The 21,268-nt window shown below is 42.5% G+C and overlaps 1 protein-coding gene across 9 annotated transcripts in view; it reads left to right on the top strand.

Annotated features, from left to right (window-relative positions):
• MAP2 (microtubule associated protein 2) overlaps nucleotides 1-21,268 on the top strand; it is a 238,736-nt gene that overhangs the window by 43,292 nt on the left and 174,176 nt on the right. For all 9 annotated transcript variants that reach the window (XM_062002287.1, XM_062002285.1, XM_062002286.1 and 6 more), the window contains exon 2: nucleotides 235-293. The gene's annotated coding sequence lies outside the window, so the exon portion shown is untranslated. The remainder of the gene's footprint in view (nucleotides 1-234; nucleotides 294-21,268) is intronic.

Below are 21,268 nucleotides of genomic sequence, written 5' to 3'. Positions count from 1 at the left end.
CAAGGGCTTTGGTGGGACATGGTCTAATGGATAAGAAGGGATATAAACTACAATGTCAGGAGAGGTTCTAGTTGCTGGAGAGATTGATTTAATTTGTACATGTTACTAAAAGCAGAGAAGGAAGGTGTTTTGTTAATCACATGTTGCAATTCACAAGTCTTTAATCCATGTAATGAAATGAGAGCCTTTAGCTTTAATAACTGCCACTAACTGAGAGTTTCTGCTTTGTTTCAGATTGTGGAAACCTAAACTAAAATATTCTGTGACCAACAACGTCACAAGGACACCAAAAGGTGGGTTTTCTGGTTTTGTTGGTCTCGTATGAGTCATTCTAGAACACTGGAAGTGCTGTACATCTTGGCTTTACTAGGATGGATTGCCTAATGAGCATCTGTGACTTGTTTAGACAAGCCCATATAGTTTGACAAGATTCCTCATATGTCTATATGGATGTGTGTTATATATTTTCATGGTATTTTAAACAAAGAGAATGCATACTTTTTCTATGCTGTACAGTGAACGTGTTTGTGGCACAGAGGTAGAAACTTAAGTGAAAATAAAAACACACTGGGATTTTTGCCAGCTTCCTTCTGCAGATGTATGCATTCCATAGGAAATGTCCTACTGGCAGTATGTGTTGAGCTATCCAAAAGCCTGTGCTGCTGAGTAGAAACTGCAAACTGAATCTATGACATGGCATTTTTCTCACATTTCAAATTTAGGGTTCATGGTTGCCAAGAATTTTCTGCAACATGTGCTGATTACTCCTCTGTCAGTCACCACATGCTCACCTTGTTTCAGGGCTTGTTGCTCTGCTTTGTTGAAATATTTTCTTTAAGGTGTTTATGAAATACATAAATTTGCAGTGCAGCACACATGCAAAGAGGATCCTTGGATTTCGTGCTGCACCCTGACATTGGTATATTCCAAGGAGAGTTCATGTAGTGGATGCAGGCAGCTTTTGGTTATTTGAATGTCTTAAGTGAAAAATGTGAAGAGAGCTGGTAAATACCATTTTCACTTTATTCAGTGGTGGTTACAAGGACAATGGTCATTCCCCTTCAGCCAAGAAAGGTGGTCATCTAAGCTATTTGAAGTATTCAAGTGCCAGGTTTATCTGGTGACACTGCATAGCCATAATGAAGCCACAGGTTTGGTTTTGATTTTTTTTCTTTCCTGAAGATGGTTCTTGTTATTCTTTCCAGGGTGAGGAGTGGAGTAAAAACTGGGATGTGTGTTGCCTGTGTACTGGGGGCAATTTCTTCTGGCTACAGTGCTGGTGCTCTTACTACAGCCTCTCTTTCTCTGTTGGAGGTTATCTTTTCATGTCTGAAGTCAGGAGTCTTTCTGCAGTCTGCAGCAGCAGAGTGAGCAGCAGTGCTTCGGTGCAACATGGCAGTAGCGCTGCTGGGTATTTGAATGGCGTTTGTTTCCAGCTCTGCAACACTGCATTGTAACCCTGAGGGGCTGCAGTGCAGATATACTGTCTGTATTGTCAAGATGTTACAAAAATTGCTGCAGTCATAGAATCATGGAATCATTACAGTTGGAAAAGACTTTTAAGATCGAGTCCTACCACTAACCTCACACTGCCAAGCTCATCACTAAACTAAACTATATTGCTCAGCACTTTCTGCATCTTTTTAATATCTCCAGTGATGGTGACTCCACCACCTCTCTGGGCAGCCCATTCCAATGCTTAATAACCCTCTCTGTGAAAAACTTCTTCCTAATGTTCAGTCTACACTTTCCCTGACACAACCTGAGCCCATTTCCTCTTGTCCTGTCATTTGTTACTGGAGAGAAGAGATCAACCCTGCCTAACTACAACTCCCTTTCATGTAAACCTTGTCTCATGTGTTTGTGGAAGGCAGTGAGAGAAACAGGTGAGGTGGAAAAATTTATCAGTAAGCCTTCAGTTGTCCACATACTTGAAATGAACTTGCCAGGGGTCTTGCTTATGGTATTAATGCTTGTCCAATAAGAAAAGGTCTAGCTTTTATTTCAGGGAGTGCAAGATGCTTCTCTTAGCTGCTCTTTGTCAGCCTCTGCTGTCATTGAACATGATTCATGAGGCAAAATGTTAAATGGTCAGAAGAGCCAGGTCTTTCAAAGCTGTAATGAGCTGTCAAATAACTCTAATGAGGGAGAACAATTTAAGGATATGAGTTTAGAGTGTAGACAAAGCTTTTTGGTGGATGCTCTTTAGAAAGAGCAACAGTGAAGCTGAGGAGAGTTCATTCTGCATTTCAATTCACTGGTGCTAGTCTGAGCTTCAAAAGCCTTGGTGCCAGATGTTCAGTGTACTGTCTTGCTCTTACCAAAAGCTCATCACAAACAGCAATACTCATAACCAGGAAAGTCTGGCTAGTGAGTGATTTGCTGCAAGGGATAGGTAAATTCTTGTCTGCTCTTAGAAGCAGTAATCCAGTTCTCCCAGTACCTGGAATATAGGTATTCAGCTGTGTTTGAGCTGCTCACAACTTATCACATGGAGAAGAGGTGTTCTTGCATAAATGGAGAGGAAAAAAAAAAGCTTCTTGTAATGAAATAATCAGTTATCTAAATCCCATTTTACTAAGCTGATCAAACAGTGAGTGCAGGCTGCAGAAGCAAACCTGGACCAAGGATAAATAAACACCTCAAACTTTGAATTTTGTTAGTTCTATCTGACACTACTCTCTTCTCCTCTTCTGCATGTGCAGATTATGTTACTTTTTCATAGCATGCTAACTGTTCAGTTCTTCTTGTTTTGGTAGTCTTGCATGTAACCATCTGTTAACCCTGTAGACTACCCACATAATGACACAGAGGAAAATAAAAATCTTTATGCATTTAATGGTCTGACCCTGCATCACTTTCTGCACCACCCCAAAGCACCTTTCCTCTTCTTCTTGCTTATCAAGTAGCAGTTCCATATCTTGCATGAAGCTGTGAAAGGAAGAACATTTGTCTCAGGCCTGTTTTTGCAAGCTCAGGCACACATTGAACCTAAATATTACCTATTTTATCACACTTGCAGGGCAATAAAATCCAGATCCTCCAAACATGAAATGCAAGCTCAACAGTTGTATTTTACCTAGAATCTGAACAGAAAGAAAGCAACAAAACTGTGTTTTAAAATCTTGTCAGAATATTTCACAGGAAGAACATTAGTATATGTGGGAAGTAGTTCCCAAACCAGTCCTAACTCACCATGAATGTGCTATGAACAAAAAGTGGAGAGAATTTTATCAAAAGACGTGCATTATCTAGCTTAACATTAGGCCCTTGTGTGTGGCTACTGCTTGCAAGTGTGCTGGCCCTGCTCTCCTGCAGAGAACGGAGTCTGTGAACTTCACAGCCTTGCAGGATAGCTTGTGACGGTCATGGATAACTGAGTCATTTTCTGGAAAACGTCTCTTTCCATTGAATCTAGAAGAGGCATTAGGTTTTTGTACAGCTTTGTTCTCTGTTGAATGTGAGATATGAAGAAACTGAGTGACTTGATGTTCTTACAAGCCATATAAACAGACAGCTCTAGCTGAGCATTTACCTCTATGCTGTTAAGGGTGGTATGAGAATTGTGATCACCACTCCACCATGGAGTCTTTTGTGCTTCTGTCTTTTAAATTGGTGCTCTTTTGGACCTTTTATCTTGTAAAAGTAGTTTACTATGGTACAGCAGAGACAACTAAGTGTCATCACACCAGGATGTACTGGTTCTCTAGTTCTCAGTGTAAGACTATTCATCTCCAGTAGTTTTCTGGAGCTGCTTATATACAGTTATCATTACCAGTCTCTCCTGCTCTGCTGGTAGGAACAGAAAGTGTGAAGGGATTCAACAAAGCAAAGAGGTCTCACAGCAGAGGTTGTTGAGAAGGGCAATGCCACGTGTGTTGTACAGGGGATTGAAGACAATCAACATAACCAAGCCAGAAGGGTGTTATCCTTAGGCCCACTCCTTCCTCTGTTGCAGATCTTCAGTGTGATATTTTTCTCTTTGTGCTAAAATAAAAAAAGGGAAAGCCAAACCCACTTTCTTGTTAAAGACATTGACATCATATCCAGCATCCTTTGGTTTGATGCAGAGGGCTCTTAAGTACCATAGAGAGAGTCATGTGAGGCAGAAGCTATCCAGACTTGGCCGTTCATGCTGAAGTCACAAAGAACTTGAGCTTACAAGAAAAAAAAAAATCCAGTTGATTGGAAGTGCTCCTTGCATTTTTGTTCCAAGTACTCCTCTTGTAAGAAGCGTTTAGGGCTGAGAGAGTTTCTCCATCTAGAGACATCTTGTGGTGTTTGCCCCCCAGCAGCACTTTGTGGGGATGTGCAGCACACTGCCTTGCACTCTCAAGTGGGCAGTCTTGTTAGCCTGGGTAGCAGGAGAGCTGTGGTGTGGCCAGTATGCCAAAGAGTTAGAAAAACACATGTCCTGGGCTGCATCCAACAGTTCAGGATGGAGACTGTCAAACTGCAATGTTAACCAGCCCAGTTATGTGGACTGAGAGTGTGCCTTGCAGACCTGTGCCACACTCCCCATGTTTGCATGTGGAAAAGCAGAAAGGCTGCTGGTGTGACACCTTCCTCCAGAAGCCTGTGGATAGGATGGAGACCAGGGAAGCCCATCTGCCCTAGGTGTGCCACATTCAGACTACATGTTCAAACCCCGCTCACTCAAATAATTCAAATAATTCAAAGCCTATATTATGAATATACAGAAATAAGTGCTCTTTTTAAGGGCCACTTTGTCTTCAGTTGTCTGATATTATGAATAACGTATCAAGATACAGAGGTTAAAAAGCAGCAGTTTTCTGAGTGACAGCAAATGCTCGAGTTAATGTTCTACCAAACACCAGATGTGAAACCCAGAGGCAGGGCCAGAAAAATATTTGAGGGAGTGTCTGAGGAGGTTCTTGTTGATGCCAGCAGCTCCTGAGTGCTAGTTAGTTAACCAAGTAAGTGTTTGTGAGTTGTTTTTAATGTCTAATTCCATTGCCAGCAATGTCTTCAGGAAAAAAAAACCAAAAAACAAAACAGCAAATGGAAGGAACAGGTGGTACACAACTTTTTTAAAAGGAAACAGCATATTATAGACCTGTAAACATCTGCTTCTACTTAATGCTCAATCTTCCAACACTCTGCAGTGCAGTTCATTTATGTGGAATAAATAGGCCAGCCAGTAGGTCCCTACAATGCCTTTTATAAAAAAAATAATTATTTAGTGATTCAGTGGGGTAAAAACATTTCCGTTGTTACCCCCCTGCATGCCATACCAGGAGAATGGAAACAGTAGGACAGTAACAATGTTTCTTCTCCAAGCAATGAATGTGAGTTCAACAGGAGTAGGAGCCAGGCCCTTTCCTTGTAATACAGCAGTGATGTCTTCTGAGACAGTATTAAAGAGGAGATGTTATGCCCTTCAATTCTAACCTGAAAAGTTTACATTAAGCGAGACAAGTCCCTTTGGAAATAGAACATATTTTTTATGAGATTATCTAATATATCAGGAAAACCAGGCAAGTTTGCTGATCAGTCGTGAAGACCTGAACAAACGTTTCTATTCCAGAAAGCTTTTCTTGGTGGTTCCCTCTCCACTCTGCCCTAGCTGTAGGAGGTATTATCTACAAGGCTTACTTCAGTTATAGCCTTTGAGCATAATAGCTGTAATGCCTTTACGACTTTAAGTATCTTTTGTTATTGGTGGGGAAAAAGGGTTTCAGTGTATAGCATCTTTTCTGTTACTTAGAGTCCCAACTCACATCCTGTTCATTGATTTTTATTTCCATTCCTTATGTTCTCACATGTTTCTGGAACCATTGTCATTCAACAAGTGATATATCAAGAGTATTTCCCTTCTCCCATAAGGTCACTTGTAGTTTTGTTTTTTCCACTGGTACCAGTAACAACATAATCAGGGTTAAAGCTATTTGATTTAATAGGGCAGCATGAAGGGTGTCATGGTAGCTCTGCCTAAAGGGAATGTTGAGTTTTCTACATGTCTAGGTCTATAAGAGAAGAAGGGTGACATCCTGAGAGAAAAGAGATTACAGTCATAGGAAGAATCAGTTGTTTTTCTTCCAGTTTTTAGTTGCTGCAGCCATAAACATGCCTGATTATCTAAAGGCATTACAGTGTCTCTTAGTGTTGCTTCTCACCTTGTAAGTATATGGGATTCATGAAAACCATTCACCAAACACTTGATTTTAGTCTTCGAAAGGTAGATTGTAGTATTCAGTTCATTTGTCTGAGCAATGTGTAAAAGAAGGAGTTACTTCTCTTTAAAACTTTCACATGAAAACCCACTGTTTTTGCCTTTTTACTATTATAATCATCTGGTTAGTTTACTGTATGAATGAAACACAAAACACTTTTCAGGATATGCAAATCATAAGTCTTCTGTTAACCTGTCCTCTGAGTATTGATGTGTAGTTGAAATAACTTTGTCAAGGCATTTGGTTTATAGTTTCTAGTCTGCTTAAGACTGGTGTCTCAAATCCTGATGAAATCAAGTCACTCCTATGTTTCTAGGGAATGCAGTTTGGTTCAGTATGGGGAATGGCTTAGGAGTTGAGAGAGCTTGGCATGAAGGGGACCTCATATCAGCTTGATCCTGACTGAAAAAAGAGAAAAATATTTGTTTAGAGGTCCATGTCACCGTTGGCATTTAACAACTGTTGAACAGGGAGGGAGCTGTTTGCACTTTGTTGTTTTTCTTCCATCAATAGGTTTGTAATCCATATACTGTACAATACAGTATTTGCAATGCTAGGCACTGATATACATGCCCTGTCTCACACTTTGATGCTGCAGTGCTGGTTGCATTGAGATGAGGCTTCCAAAGGCCCCTCTTCTGAACAAGAGTTGAAGGGAATTGCATGGCTGAAAACGTGAAAACTTCAATTGTCAGTTTTTTAAGTGCAGTCCTAGGACAGATTTGACTGGCACAGAATTGTGGGCAAGAATTCAGTTGTATTCATGTGCCTTTAGCTGAGCTGTTGCTCTCAGATTGCCCTTTCCAACTATTTGAATCAACAGCTTAGAGCTAGGGAAGATAACAATGCATCACAATGGTGCTGCATTTGAAATTCAAACCTTTATGAGATTTTATGCATTTTTATTTTTTCCCCCTTGAGCTGCCTGCTGAACTAAATAATGATCTTCCTATAGAAAAAGTTATGGGAATATGTGCAATGAGGATAGGAGCCAGGTGGGGAGCAAAGCTCTGTGTGGTTGAATGCTTGTATTGGAGAAGGGCTTTTGGACCCAGGGCTAGTTTGGAAAAACACCAATCGGGGAACAGTGCTTGCCAAAAACCCTTGTTATGCAGGTGGGATGGAAGATGAATGGAAAGGTGCAGGGGTTGATTGTTGCCAAAAAGAATTGTGCACTGAGTCACAAACAAGTTTGAACTCACACAAGACTGTGGTTAGAGGGAAGCCCATGTTGCCCAGCACTGCAAAGCCCTGCATCTTTGCCTGCCTTGTGACTGGAGGGCCAAGTTCAAGAGCCGTAAAAGGCCATGTTACTCTTTGGCAAGGGTGTTTAGTTGGGTGAAGACACCTCTTTGGAGATCTGTTCCTGAAGTTCCAAGGGAGCGTTAGTATCCCAGTTTGCCTGTGAGGAAATGAGGCATGTCTCAAGATATTGATATTCTCTGCAGACAGTAGGAAAGTCTGTGACCCAGCTGGGATCACACTCCAATCTCCTGAATCCTATGTGGTGCTTTGTTGTCTCTTCTGTCAGAGTGCCTGTTTCCACTGTACATCTTAATTAGCAGCTTATCCTGATCTCCATAGCGCTCCTGATCTCCTGAGCTCCATAGTGCAAACAGTATGGACAGATATGTGTATGAACTTCTATTTTGTTTCTGATTGGAATATGGGTGCATGCATATGAGGCATGTACTCAGAAGGAGAAAATGTGCACCCTGGCCCATCAAGTAGGAAACTATTGCTTTTGATGAAAAGTTGTTGCTTTTCTCGAGCAAATACAAAGGCCAGCTTCCTGTGTGAGCTATGGGACCTGACCTAGAAAGCTTGGACTTTACAATACAGTTCTGACTGGTTCTGCCAGTATTTTTGTATCAACAATTACACATTTTCTTGAAAAGCAAGAGCTGAAACTGAAGATTGCTGTGCTTAAGCTCTTCATGTCAGAATGCAACTGTACATGTTGTGTTTGTGCTAGAAGACTTGAAGCATGAGGACTAGAGGCATATTTATCTCTGAAATTGCTGCACCTCCATTGAATTCAACACTCGCACCCACATGCATTTATAACAGCCAGCAAACAGGCTCTCACATCTCCAAAATGCATCATGAAGACACCGAACAGCATCTGTAACAGCAACAGCCTTTACTCTGTTCTCATGTTCTCATGGTCCAGGAGGCTGGCGGTAATACTGAGCATAGGGTGGTGGGTTTGCATTTTTTGATCAGGCTATTCAAATTGTATGGGAGTGTAATGCCTACCAAATTTAAAACAACAACCACTTACGGTAGTGGTGCCAGGTCCTGGCTTTGAGGAACCTCAGCTTCAGTTCAGCACAAAGGTTTGGGAAGACATGTGCTGGGTTCATGTCTGGACTCAATGTCCTTAAAGTTCTTTTCCAACCTAAATGATTGTATGACATCACAGCAGCATGTCCTCACAATTTCTTCTTTCCATGGGTTTAATGCTTCCTCTGTGTGAAATTTGGCCTTCCTTAATCTATCAGAAACTTTGCCAGCAGAGTCCAGTGTCTTTGTTTTGCTCTGGAGTGCTGTTTCAGGCTGTGTGGGCAACAGAAGCCTCAGGCTGCCATCCCATGGAAGGCTCTTTTGTTTTTGCCATGCTGTCTGGGGATGAAAAGGAAGTGCCTATTGTGCATGGCAGAGAAGAAGGTACTGGGGCTGGGAAAATAGTCATGGGCCAGGAACAGTGATTACGCATTCCTCAGGATCAGCACCTCTGCTGCTGTTGATCAGGCCCAAGATCAGTGCAGCACCTGCTGCTGTGGCTGCTTTTTGCCTGCTGTCAGGTGTGTCTCAGTTTTATGTAAATAAATCATTTAAGAAAATGAATTGTTTGGATCAAACCCTTCTGGAAAGGATAACACTACATACTGTACAAGGCAGACAGATGCCTGAAAGATGTCCTGTATTTACACAAAATGTAGCAATTAGGTTTTCCCTTGGTATCTTTTGTGTTTTTCATGTTTGCCTATTATTTCTGCAAGGGCAGAGAGAGAGGTAGTGTGAGTATCCTAACTACTGCCTGTAATTAAGCAGTCAAAAGAAAAAAGCCTCTGGGTGTTTTCCACGTCTTGGGATTTATTAGGTGTTTCATGTGCTGACAGAACAAGATGTAAAATTGCTTTCAGTATTCATCTGTCACTGTGTGAGATGGAAGAAGCAAGTGTCACAAAAGTACTGTAGTGCAGGAACTTGGCCTGTTTGTTTCTGCCCATCATAGGCAAGTCTCTCTTTTTTTTTTTAATGTGGTTTTCAGGTCTCACCATGAATAGACAAAAGTGATTCTGTTTTTACAAGGGAGAGCATCTTTCATTTAAACAATATTTCAAAAGAAAATCTAGAGATGAGTTTGAAGTGTTTGGTCTGTTTCTACAGCACTGCTAATCATTAACAAGTAATAAGATAATTTGCAATTTGGAGAAATACTGTAGCTTACTTGTCTATGTGAGGAAATGTTCTTCTTTCACTACATTCTTTGGAGTAACTGCAACCATTTGAAAGAAAACAGGTAAAGATAGTGTGTGCTGCTGCACTTCAACTGAAGCAGCTCTGCATTTTCTTGGCTTCTGTAATGAAGCAAAAACCGCCATTCAGGAAGATGATAAAAACAAGTGTGCCAACAGAGGCTGCTTATCAGCCATCCTGCCCAATTCCCTCCTAGGACCTATTGGATGAACTTGCACTGATTAAGTCTTTGTAACACTTTTAGCTGGGAAGGCCAGGGGGCAAGCAAAAAGAAATGGTAGGAGGGCACCACTGTTGGGACCCTTGAAGTCAAACTATTCTGTATCATGTGGTTGCGAGGAAAGCAGTGGGTTTAAATCTGAATGGGCCTTGTTGCTTGTTCTCTGAGGCATATGGAATGGCTGCATGGTTGGAGACTTGTGGCTTTCATGGGGGATGTGCCATTTAGACCCGCGCAGGTTGCCTGGACATGCAGCATGCTACATAAGTTTATTTAGGGTAGGGAAAAACTCTGGTTGGGTTTTTTTTTTTTTTAGTTGGAGGGCAGAAGCAAAATATCTGTTGCCCTTATGCTGAATTCACCCACCCTCCCTCAGTGAGTTATCATGGCTTTGAAAAGAGTAAAAGTCCTGACTGGAACTGAAGGGCTGCTGTTGTGTGCAGAGGCCTCTCTCCTGTATTCCCAGTTGAAAAGATGATCCTGAATTTGGCTGGGATAGTGTTAATTTTCACTAGACACGTTGAGAGGCTGTGTTGTCACTTAGTTAACCTGGGCTTTCTAAGGAAGCACACAGCCTCTTTCTTTCTGAATATGTGTGCAGAGTGGGGTTGGAGGAGCTGTACATGGGTAAAAGATGTTGTTGGGCTCATGTGAAGGAAATTACAAAATCAATGCCAATGTGAAAAATTGCTAAAACCATCCTCTGCTACCGAAAAAGACTGTGGTGGTTTAACCTTGGCTGAGTGCCACATATCCGCCAAAACCGTTCTATAACTCCCTCTCCTAAACTGGACAGGGGAGAGAGAAACGTAACAAAGGGCTTGTGAGTCAAGATAAGGCCAGGGCGATCACTCGGCAATTACCATGGTGAGCAAAACAGACTCAACTTGGAGAGAAATGGTTTGATTTATTAACAATAAAACAAAACAGAACAGTGAAGTGAGAAATAAAAACTTAATCTTAAAACACCTCCCCCTCGCCCTCCTTTTTTTCCTGACTTTCTACCTGCCTCCCCATCAGCAGCACAGGGGAACAGGGAATGGGGGTTAGAGTTAAGTTCATTACAGATGTTCTTTGCTGCTGCTTCCTCTCAGGGGGAGGCTTCCTCACACTTTCTGTGGTACACTGTGGGGTCTGTCCCCATGGGAGACAGTCCCTCATGAACTCCTGTAATGTGGGTCCTTCCGATGGGCTACAGTTCTTCACAAACTGCCCCAACATGGGTCAGGGGAAACAATCCTTTAGGAATGGACTGTTCCTGTGTAGGTCTCTCACAGGGTTACAAGCCCTGACAGCAAACATGCTCTGACATGAGCTCCTCCCTCCACAGGTTCCCAGGTCCTGACAGGAACTTGCTCCAGTTTGAGCTTCCCATGGAGTCACAGACTCTTTCTAGCATCCACCTGCTGTGGCATAGCAGAGTCTAGGCTGTGGATTGATCTCTACTCCACTGTGGACCTCTGTGGGCTGAAGGAGGATAGCCTGCCGCACCGTGGGCTGCACCATGGGTCACAGGGGAATCTCTCTTCCAATGCCTGGGCACCCACATTCTCACTCCCTTCTGCTGCTTCTGGATTTTGACACCTGCGCAGCAACTTCTTCCCCTTCTCCAATACGTTAATGACAGAGCTCTCACCTCAGTCACTAATTGTCTCAGCCTAGGTCAGCAGCAGGTCTGTCTCAGAGCTGACTGGCACTGGCCCTGTCAGATACAGGGGAAGTTTTTGGCAGCTCTTTATTTAAAAAGCTACCCCTGTAGACCCCCAAAACCTGCCCCAGACAAAACCACCACAAAGATGAATTTTTAAAAATACAAGCACTCTGTTTTGAGAACAGTATTTGTTTGATGGATCACAGACACTGACCACTGCCATAGTTGGTGTAGTGGTGTTTTTTAAACTATAATCTCTTTGGGTGCATTTAAATGTGAATGTTGTGCTGTTTGGTGCTTTACCATGTCAGGCAACCATGTCCTCTACTTATTGTGATCAGCCTTATTGTAGGCTTTTGGAGTGTTTCTTTCCTGATGTGCAACTTGAATGTCTACCCTTGACTAACAGGTTAAAGGCTACTTGAAGAAAGGTTCTGTTCTGTATAGTGTTTCCAGAAGCTTCTTTTTGCAGCCTGTATTTGGTGACATTGACATTACAAAGATGTGGGATCTTAGAGCTGTTCTCTGAGTGTGAACAGGTTTTGTGTTTTGCTCCAATTCAGCTTAATTACAGAGAGGAGAGAGGCATGGGAGGTGGTAAGGGCAGTAACTTGCTTGTATGGTACATGTTTTGCAGGTAGGGAATGAAGCTGAATCTGAAGGTTACCCAACTCTCGTGAAGATTGCAAAGTATATTTGCAGAAGCAGCAATTTGCATCTTATTTTAAAATTTTCTTTTAAAATTAGTGTCAGTGCGAAAAAGAGTAGGCAAGCCTCAGAAAACATTATTGCGGTTGTGAATCATGTGCCTGAGTACAGCAATTGTGATTTGTGGGTTGAAGGCATTTTTAAAGTGCATGACTTTGTGGATAAAACTTAGACCTGCAAGGAAAAAGAAAAAGAAAGAAATGGGCAGTGGCAGAGGAGTATTCAGACAAAGTGGAGTGACTGAGAGTTGGTCCAGGAGCTTTTGAAAAGCAGAGGGGTATTTTTCTGTTTTAAACATTGATTTAGGGTCTTTGGATAGGAAAACCCAAGCTCAGATCTGGAAAAATTGCTGGCTGATTTGCAAATCCTGTGTTTCTTGCTTTCCTCCCTTTGGTGCCACACCTTTTTACAGAACCTTCTACCAGAGAGGGCAATGTGATTCACTTCTGCAGCCAGGTCACTATAGCTGAACACTTGCCTTAAAGCTAAGGGGGTGGTCAGTATGTCCTCTGTAATGGTGCAGAGTAGACTGCCCTGCCTGTTAGACTGTGTCTGCCTCAATCAAGCAGCAGTATTAACTTCCTAATTAGCTTTGTATCGCAGTGGAAAGGTGGGATTCAGGTATAGATTCAGGAGTGGCACATGTGGAGTCAGAAGACGTGGGGAAGCAGGGCAAAAGTTTGAGTTGTGCATTTGCAGGTGCAGACATAATGAAGAGATTCTTGGGAGATGTTAGCCCACAGCTTTTTTTTCACATCAACTTTAACAAGTGCATGAGATCTCTGGAGGCTGTCACCTACCTTAGGAGTCTGAAAGTAGAACCCTTTGAGCAGGAGATAAGCCAAGGTGATGGTGCTGTGCTACCAAAAGGGCTTGAGATTTGATCTAGTCAGATTGCTCCTGGGCTATTCTTCAGGCAGATTGGACCAAATCTTTTAACTGTGAAATAAATCCATGTTCTCAAGAAGCAGCCTGTAAAATGTCAGCACTTACATTTCTAGAAAGGCTACTTTTTTCAGATCCAATTGAGCTTCTCTGCAAATATGCTACCTAACATGAACTCTGCATGTCTCAATAGATGTGCTGGTAGACTGTCACATTTCACACTTGGATTTAAAATTGTCTTTGATTCTCCTGTCTTTGTCCTCCTCTGGAGATGTTTTCTGATCTCCACCTCATTAAAAAGTATTCTACGGACCATCCTCTCCACTGGCGACCAGTAGACAGGTGTATTGGTGAGTTGGGAGACGGGTGCTATGCTTGCCCCCCTGCACACCCCTTGTTGCAGAGACCAATCTGTATGTTTTATTGGGCACTGCATGTTTCCACAGAGCTCCTGTGATCATGTATCTCATCTTGGTCTTGCATAATGCAGTTGTGCTGTGTTGTGCTAGGTCATGCTTTTAAATGTCAGGACTCTTGAGTGCTAATTGCAAATTGAACAGGAAAGATTACTTGGGTTATCAGCAGGAAAATAGTAGAAAACCTGACCTTTTTCCTGCTCCTCATGGCAGAAGAGAGATTTTTGTAGCATTCTACTTTGAAACAAATCGGTAAATAGCAGGGATGTTCTTATCTGTAACAGGTTAGCTGCTGAGCTGTCCATAGGCTTCTTAGGTGCTGAAGGAGATGGGATGGAGAAGACATTAAATAACGTTAAGAACTTTAAAAAAGTCATTCAGAGATGTGGAAATAACTTATTCAGGCAGGAACAACAAAATATAGGAAAATTATGCCAAATCAAGCAGTGCAGATGAAAATTTTGCCTGAGTGCAGAGCACAGGCTGTGACTGTTTACCATCATGAGGTTACATCAGGGGTAGTGTAAGCTGCAGGGAGTACAGCAGCTAGGAAATAAAAATGACCACAAGGTCCGTGCTCAGAGCCAGCTAAATGAGCCATGCTGTAGGACAGGACAGTGGCAGTGCCAGAGCTCTCTGTAGATGTGATTCCAGAGGTGACATATGCTGGTGTTGTCCTTGACAAGGAGAACAGCGCTGACAGTGACTGGGTATTCCTTCCGTACTTGTTTGAATTCATGTGGAATTTTCTGTGACAAAGTTAGAACAGCATGGCCTTCATGTAAAGAATCAGTGAGAAACTCCAAGACTGCCATGACCTTCACTTTCACCAGCATTCGTATTACACAGTACCTTGTCTGTATAGCCATGTGTGGTGCAGGACTAAAGACAACTTGCCCTTTGCAGTGAGAGGCAGTCTAGCAGACATGAGCTTTGCAGGGCTCTGTGAAGAGCCTCTGATCTGCCTCCCGATGGACAGGGCACAATATTGTTTTAAAAGTTCTTTGGTAGAGAGAGGCACTACATTCTGTCCCACCTCTTGTAAAAAGCTTGTACTCATATATGCTGGTTTCAGGTATTAAATGCTGGTGGAGAAGAAAGAGAAAAGCAATGTCTTAAACATCTAAAACTTCAAATTGTCTTTTAGTAAAAGTTATTTTCAGATCCCCTCTTCTATTTGCTAGCTGCTGGAAGGTAGATTGCCATTATCAAACCTGATTGTGACCTGAGTATTGAGCTTTCAATATCAATTTCATGGTGAGAATTGGGGAAAAACCCCACAGTTCTACATATTATGGGATACTTCTTGGAAATATTTTTCTTTTATGCTAGTGAAGAAAGATACTCGTTAAAGAAATATAGAACTTGGGACATGATTGTATTATGAGGGATCTAAAGTAGGCGTAACAGTAGGCTTGAAACCTAACTTCTCAATTATCGTAATATTTGGTTTGGTTGGCATTATATAATTCTGGAGTTAGTACTGGAAAGTGACGGTAATGCCACATCTGGTCTGTGCATTCAAGTGCAGAGTCTGACATGTTTAAATTTTGCAGTTTCATGTAACTTTTTCTGTAGATCAATCCTTTCTTATGATCTAAATGTTGGCCTTCATATCCGTGGCTGCAACCTAGTTAACTTTCTGTAATTCGGTGCAATTGCTGGTCTGTCACAGCTCTGACTGCTCGAGAGCCCCGCTCTGCTGCAGTGCTGGATTTGTGGTGCAACAATGGGAGATTCGGGGAAGAAGGTGCTAGTTAGTATGTGTAGGGGGGCAGGATGTGGTCCATCAGTACAGAGGAGAGATGCTGGGAATGGAGGATTTGTCTAATCCAAGCTGATGAACAGGTTTTCTAGAAATGATAATGTTGAGCCATGTGATGGGAAGAATAGAACCAGTCTAAAAAAAATGTGTCAATAAGGTGATGGAAGTTCAGCAAGTGGTGGAAAACAGTCCTGGATTTTCTTACTTGTTATATAGCATGATATCAGGATTGATCAAAACTATGCTGTTTATGTAGAAGGATGCTTTCTGTGACCATGACTGCCTTTGAACACCGAGATATGGGGCAGAGTACAGTATAATATTTCTGTGCATGTTGGTCCTGTGGCTAACAAAGGGAGAAGTGGTGTCAGGTGGACTGTGCTCAAAACCCAGCTCTGATATTGACTTCACAGGTGACCTCAAGCAATATAAAAATGGGACTAATGACACGTTTACCATTCTGCAGAACCATAGAGTAAGAGGACTGTTGCAACATGTAGATTAGTAGTGTTGCTGTTAGAACTGGATTCATAAACAAAAAGAAATTGTCAGTTAATAGTTTGGCATTTCTTGGAGAGAAACCTACAGTTTACTGCCTGCAGAGCACTGAGGAGTAACTAGTAAAAGCTGCTTGAAGTCCTAGCCAGATGATAGAGCCAAATTGTGATTATGATTGTACACCACAAAAGCTGTCTGTTTGGGAGGAGATTTAGCTATTTGTTCATTCATGGCTTAGACTCCATCATGCAACAGCAGCCACGTTTGTGCAAACATTTGCTCATTCTGTGACAAAATCACTTGCATTAGCAAGTTAGGAAATGTAGCATTTTTATATTAAAAAGCAATAAGTAAGCTCTGCCTGTTGCTCTAGACCCAGTTAAGTAACATGCTATTATGTTCAATTAGAGTGACACAATGAAAATAGGTGTTAACACTTCTGCAATGAAACAGCATGTGAAGACCTGAACAAATGAGACATTGTTACTATGAATAATGCTCCCTCACAAGTAGAACCCCTGGAGTCAGAGGCCTTACACCTCTGTTTCCTGGCTTATCTGTTACTGTTTTGTTGAATTTGTTTTGAAGCTGTGTTGGCTGAAACATTTTAATGGTTTTGTTTTAACTGAAGCTTCCTCATGCAGTGGACAAAGCATCTTCAGGGATCCTTTCTGTTTTGCGGCAATGGACTGAAAAGGAACAACGTCTCCATTCCCTTTTGCTCCAACCGTACAAGATTGCAAGCTAGATTTTTCTGTGTTAACATGCTTTATTGAGTGTGTGTAAAACCATCCTGTCTCTGCATGACCCATATAATACATGGGAAAAATTTCCCATCTAGTAACTGATGAGGGCAATTTCCTGTGAGCCAGCTCTTCTTGTGGTCTCTGGTTTCCAGCCAGTTATATTTTTAGCACCTCTTTCTTCTTTTATTCTTCCCCCCCACCCCCCATTTTCTTTCTTTCTTTCTCTAAAAAAAAAAAAGCCATATACATTTGGCAATCTGTTCCTACAACAGTTCTTACCCTTAGACAGGGAGCAGCTTTAAAAGACTTCAACAAAAGCCATGAAGGTAAGGTGTATCTTGGTCACATTTACTTAAAGCTTTTGAGCTTCATCGTAAAGTCAGCATCAGCTGATGGGAGTAGATGGGAACAAAGCCTTGTCTGTGCTGGTTAACATTGCCAAGCTAAAACCAAGTCCAAGTAATTCTGTATTACTGTAGTCAAAGTTGGTTTGTTCCTGACACTGCAAACACTTAGACTGATGTACCATGTTTCTTAAGAGATTGAGACTCTCTGGGTAGGTAAGTAGTTGCAGTAGCAGGTTTGAAAATTCATCTGGCTCTAGGAAATAAAAGTGGGGAGACTTAGCCTGAGAGTGCATGAGGAATCCAGCAATCTGAAGCCTGGTGTCCACGAAGGAGGTCTGAATGCATGGGCAGAACAAGGAAATGAAGGGAGATCCAAATGGGAGCGCGGGAGGGTAGGGGTGCAAGAGGGGAGTCATTTATAACAGTCACTTTCCATTAAAGTAAATGAAAACCTTGGCTGCGGTTATAGAAATGTCATGCTGAAAGGCATGTGTATATTTAGTCTGTTTGAACTTTTTCCCAAGACTTTGGGAATCTGGGAATCTTTCAAAAAACAGTAAACGTCATGCAGGAGAGTGGGTTAGAGGTATGGCTTTATGGTGTTAGAAATGGTGCTTGACAGGCATTCTGATAAGCTAGATTCCTAGAAATACAAAAGGAAGAAAGCAAGGGACTGCTGTGACAGTTACTATTTCACAGATGATCCTGTTAGCTTTGTATCACTGTGGTTTTACTTGGAGATTTGATCCTTCTTTAGACATACTTATTTTTCCTCCCTTCCTAGACTTTGCAAGTCGCATCTTCAGCCTGGATCTAGAAAACTGCGTATTCTGCAAGCAAAATACCAGAAGAATGCAGCATAAGCACAGGGCAAAGGATTGAGCAGCCATCTATGAGAGGTGGAAACAGGGGCTGGCCTCTTGGGAAGAGTATAGGAACATTGCCAGGGCATGCAGGGGTGCAATGAGGAAGGCTAGAGCCCTTCTAGAATTAAAGCTAGCCAGGGAATGTTAAGGACAGCAATAAGGCATTTTTCAAGTACATCAGCAGCAGAAGGGTGGTGAGGGGTAATGTGGGCCCGCTGCTAAACACTGAGGGTGTCCTGGTGACCGAGGATGCAGAGAAGGCCGAAGTACTGAATGCCTTCTTTGCTTCAGTCTTTATGGCCAAGGCTGACGCTCAGGAAGCCCAGTCCAGCAAGGATAACAAGATGGCGAGGACAGCAGAGGACTTGTCCTGGGTGGAAGAGGAAGAGGTTAAAGACTCTTTGGCCAAGCTTAAGGCTCATAAGTCAATGGGTCCTGATGGGATGCGTCCTAGAGTGCTGAGGGAGCTGGCTGATGTGATTGCTAAGCCTCTCTCCATCATTTTTGAACAATCATGGAGGACGGACAAAGTGCCTGAGGACTGGAGAAAGGCCAATGTCACTCCAGTCTTCAAAAAGGGCAGGAAGGACGACTCAGGAAACTACAGGCGTGTCAGCCTCACCTCCACCCCTGGAAAAGTGATGGAACAACTCATCCTAAATGTTATCACTGCACATATGAAGGATAAGATGGTTATCAGGGGGAGTCAACATGGCTTCACCAAGGGGAAATCCTGTTTGACCAACCTGATAGCCTTATATGAGTGCATAACCGGCTGACTAGATGAGGGGAGAGCAGTGGATGTCATCTACCTTGACTTCAGCAAGGCTTTTGACACTGTCTCCCATAACATCCTCATCAGGAGCTCAGGCAGTGTGGCTTGGATGAGTGACAGTGAGGTGGATTGAGAGCTGGCTGAATGACAGAGCCCAGAGGGTGATGATCAGTGGCACAGAATTGAGTTGGAGGCCTGTGACCAGTGGAGTTCCACAGGGATCGGTTATGGGGCCAGTCTTGTTCAATATCTTCATCAACAACCTGGATGAGGGGACAGAGTGTACCCTCAGCAAGTTGGCTGATGACACCAAACTGGGAGGACTGGCTGATTCCCCAGAAGACTGTGCTGCCATTCAGCAGGATCTCGACTGGCTTGAGAGTTGGGCAGAGAGGAACCTCATGAGGTTCAACAAGGACAAGTGCAGAGTCCTGCACCTGGGAAGGAACAACCCCATGCACCAGTACAGGCTGGGGATTGACCTGCTGGAGTGCAGCTTTGCAGAGAGAGACCTGGGAGTCCTGATTGATAATAAGCTAAACATGAGCCAAACATATGCCCTTGTGGCCAAGAAGGCCAATGGCATCCTGGGATACATCAAGAAGAGTGTGTCCATCAGGTCAAGGGAGGTTCACCTCCCCCTCTACTCTGCCCTGATGAGGCTTCATCTGGAGTCCTGTGTCCAGTTCTGGGCTCCTCAGCTCAAGAGGGACAGGGAACTGCTGGAGAGAGTCCAGCGCAGGGCCACCAAGATGATCAGGGGACTGGAACATCTTTCATATGAGGAAAGGCTGCGGGAACTGGGGCTGATTAGTCTGGAGAAGAGGAGACTGAGGAGGGATCTTATTAACATTTATAAGTATCTAAATGGTGGGTGTCAAGAGGTTGGGACATCCCTTTTTTCTATAGTAGCTAGTGACAGGACAAGGGGTAATGGGATGAAGCTGGAACACAAAAAGTTCCACTTAAATATAAGAAAAAACTATTTCACTGTGAGGGTGAGGGAGCCCTGGCACAGGCTGCCCAGAGGGGTTGTGGAGTCTCCTTCATTGGAGGTCTTCAAGAGCCGCCTGGACATGTTCCTATGCGACCTGATCTAGGTGAACCTGCTTCTGCAGGGGGGTTGGACTAGATGATCTCTAAAGGTCTCTTCCAACCCCTACCATTCTATGATTCTGTGATTCTATGGTTGATTTCCTATCTGAAGGACAGTAGATGTGTATTTTGGTGCTTGCAAACAGTTGCCCTGGTTTGTGCCGACAATAGGGTAATCTGATATTTAATTTGGAAGAAAACATCCCTGCTTTCTAATAGGTAGTAACAGTTGACAAAAGTTGCTGAGAACTGACTCCCAGGAGTTGTTTCATACCTGAAGCATAGTTTGTAAAGTCAGACCAGCAACAGTTTTGTTTTCTTCCCACTACATTCATATCTTGAGTGGTTGTTGATTATGTTTTCAATGTTTATTAACCCAGCTGTTCTAGATGAGCACATCTGGCCCTCTGATCGTAGAAAAGGGAAGTATTTGGCAAATTGCATTCAGTTTTTCCCTGTGGTTTCTGGCTACTGGTCCTTCAAGCCATTATGACACTCGTTAGTTTTCAGTGAAGGGATACTTCCATGTATTGGGAAGAAATAAACTATATTCATAAAAGTGTGTTTTGAAATTTCCTTTTTTCACCTGAAATGTTAGCATTTTTTTGGTGCTACTATGACAAAAATCAACAGAGTGGGAGATTTGAGAGGAGGTGCAACTTCTACCCTCTTTACAAGGTGTCATTGTTGCTTTGAAGCAGCACTAGAGGATGGAGGTAGTGTTTCTGATCTTCATTAGGCACAGCTGCAGCCTTTGCAGCAATAGCATCGAATGCAGGGCTGACATTTCATTGCAGGAAATAATTTGGTGGTTGCATGTTATTCCTGAGAGTTGCAACATCACTTTGACTAAATCCTGCTGGGCTTAGGGTGGCAGTGGTATTTGCTGTGAATTGTCCTCACTAATACAAACTATTTGATAAGAGAAACAATAGTTATTGGCAAGATGACTTTTCTGATCTGAATCCTGCCTCTTCCCCTCCCCCCCCGCCCTTTCCCCTTCCATGAACTGTTTTGTAAGTTACCTTTGGGCTGGAGAGCCTCATTCACTTTCATTCTAGCAACAAATACCCTGGTATTAGTGTAAAATATCTTAACAGGAGGGTTTTTTTCATTGTTTCTGAACTCCAAAGGTATTTGTTTCTGTTGTGTTTTTAGTTTGATTTCATTTTACAGTTAAATAACCATGGATGACTGGAAAATATTGACTCAATTGTATAGATAGTCCTGCAGGTAGACTCTTTAAAGGCATTTATTTTTGAATTGCTAAACTGAGAGTGTGGACATCAAATAACAAAGTGAATAAAGTTGCATTGAAATGCTCCTATTTTCATTCACTTTAGGAAATTATAAGCTTCCTTTATCCAGAAAAATAATCAAGTACAGTCTTAATTTTCCACCCCATAAATAGACTCTAGGGGATTACGTACATGATTAAAATTATACTCCTATATAAGACTTCTTTTATTAGGCTTTGGCCAGAAGTCTTAGATCTGAGTGTTTTTATTTACTGTCTTGTCTGCTTAAATGTCCTTCTGCTTTGGGATTCTGGTTGTGCAGAAGAGATGTTACTGAGCTTCATCCCTGCCGTAAGATCATCAGCCTCACTATCAGTG

Source organism: Colius striatus, chromosome 9 (genome assembly GCF_028858725.1).
Source record: "Colius striatus isolate bColStr4 chromosome 9, bColStr4.1.hap1, whole genome shotgun sequence".
Taxonomy (NCBI): domain Eukaryota; kingdom Metazoa; phylum Chordata; class Aves; order Coliiformes; family Coliidae; genus Colius; species Colius striatus.
Note: the sequence above shows the minus strand (reverse complement) of the source record. Positions and strands in the feature narration are given on the sequence as shown.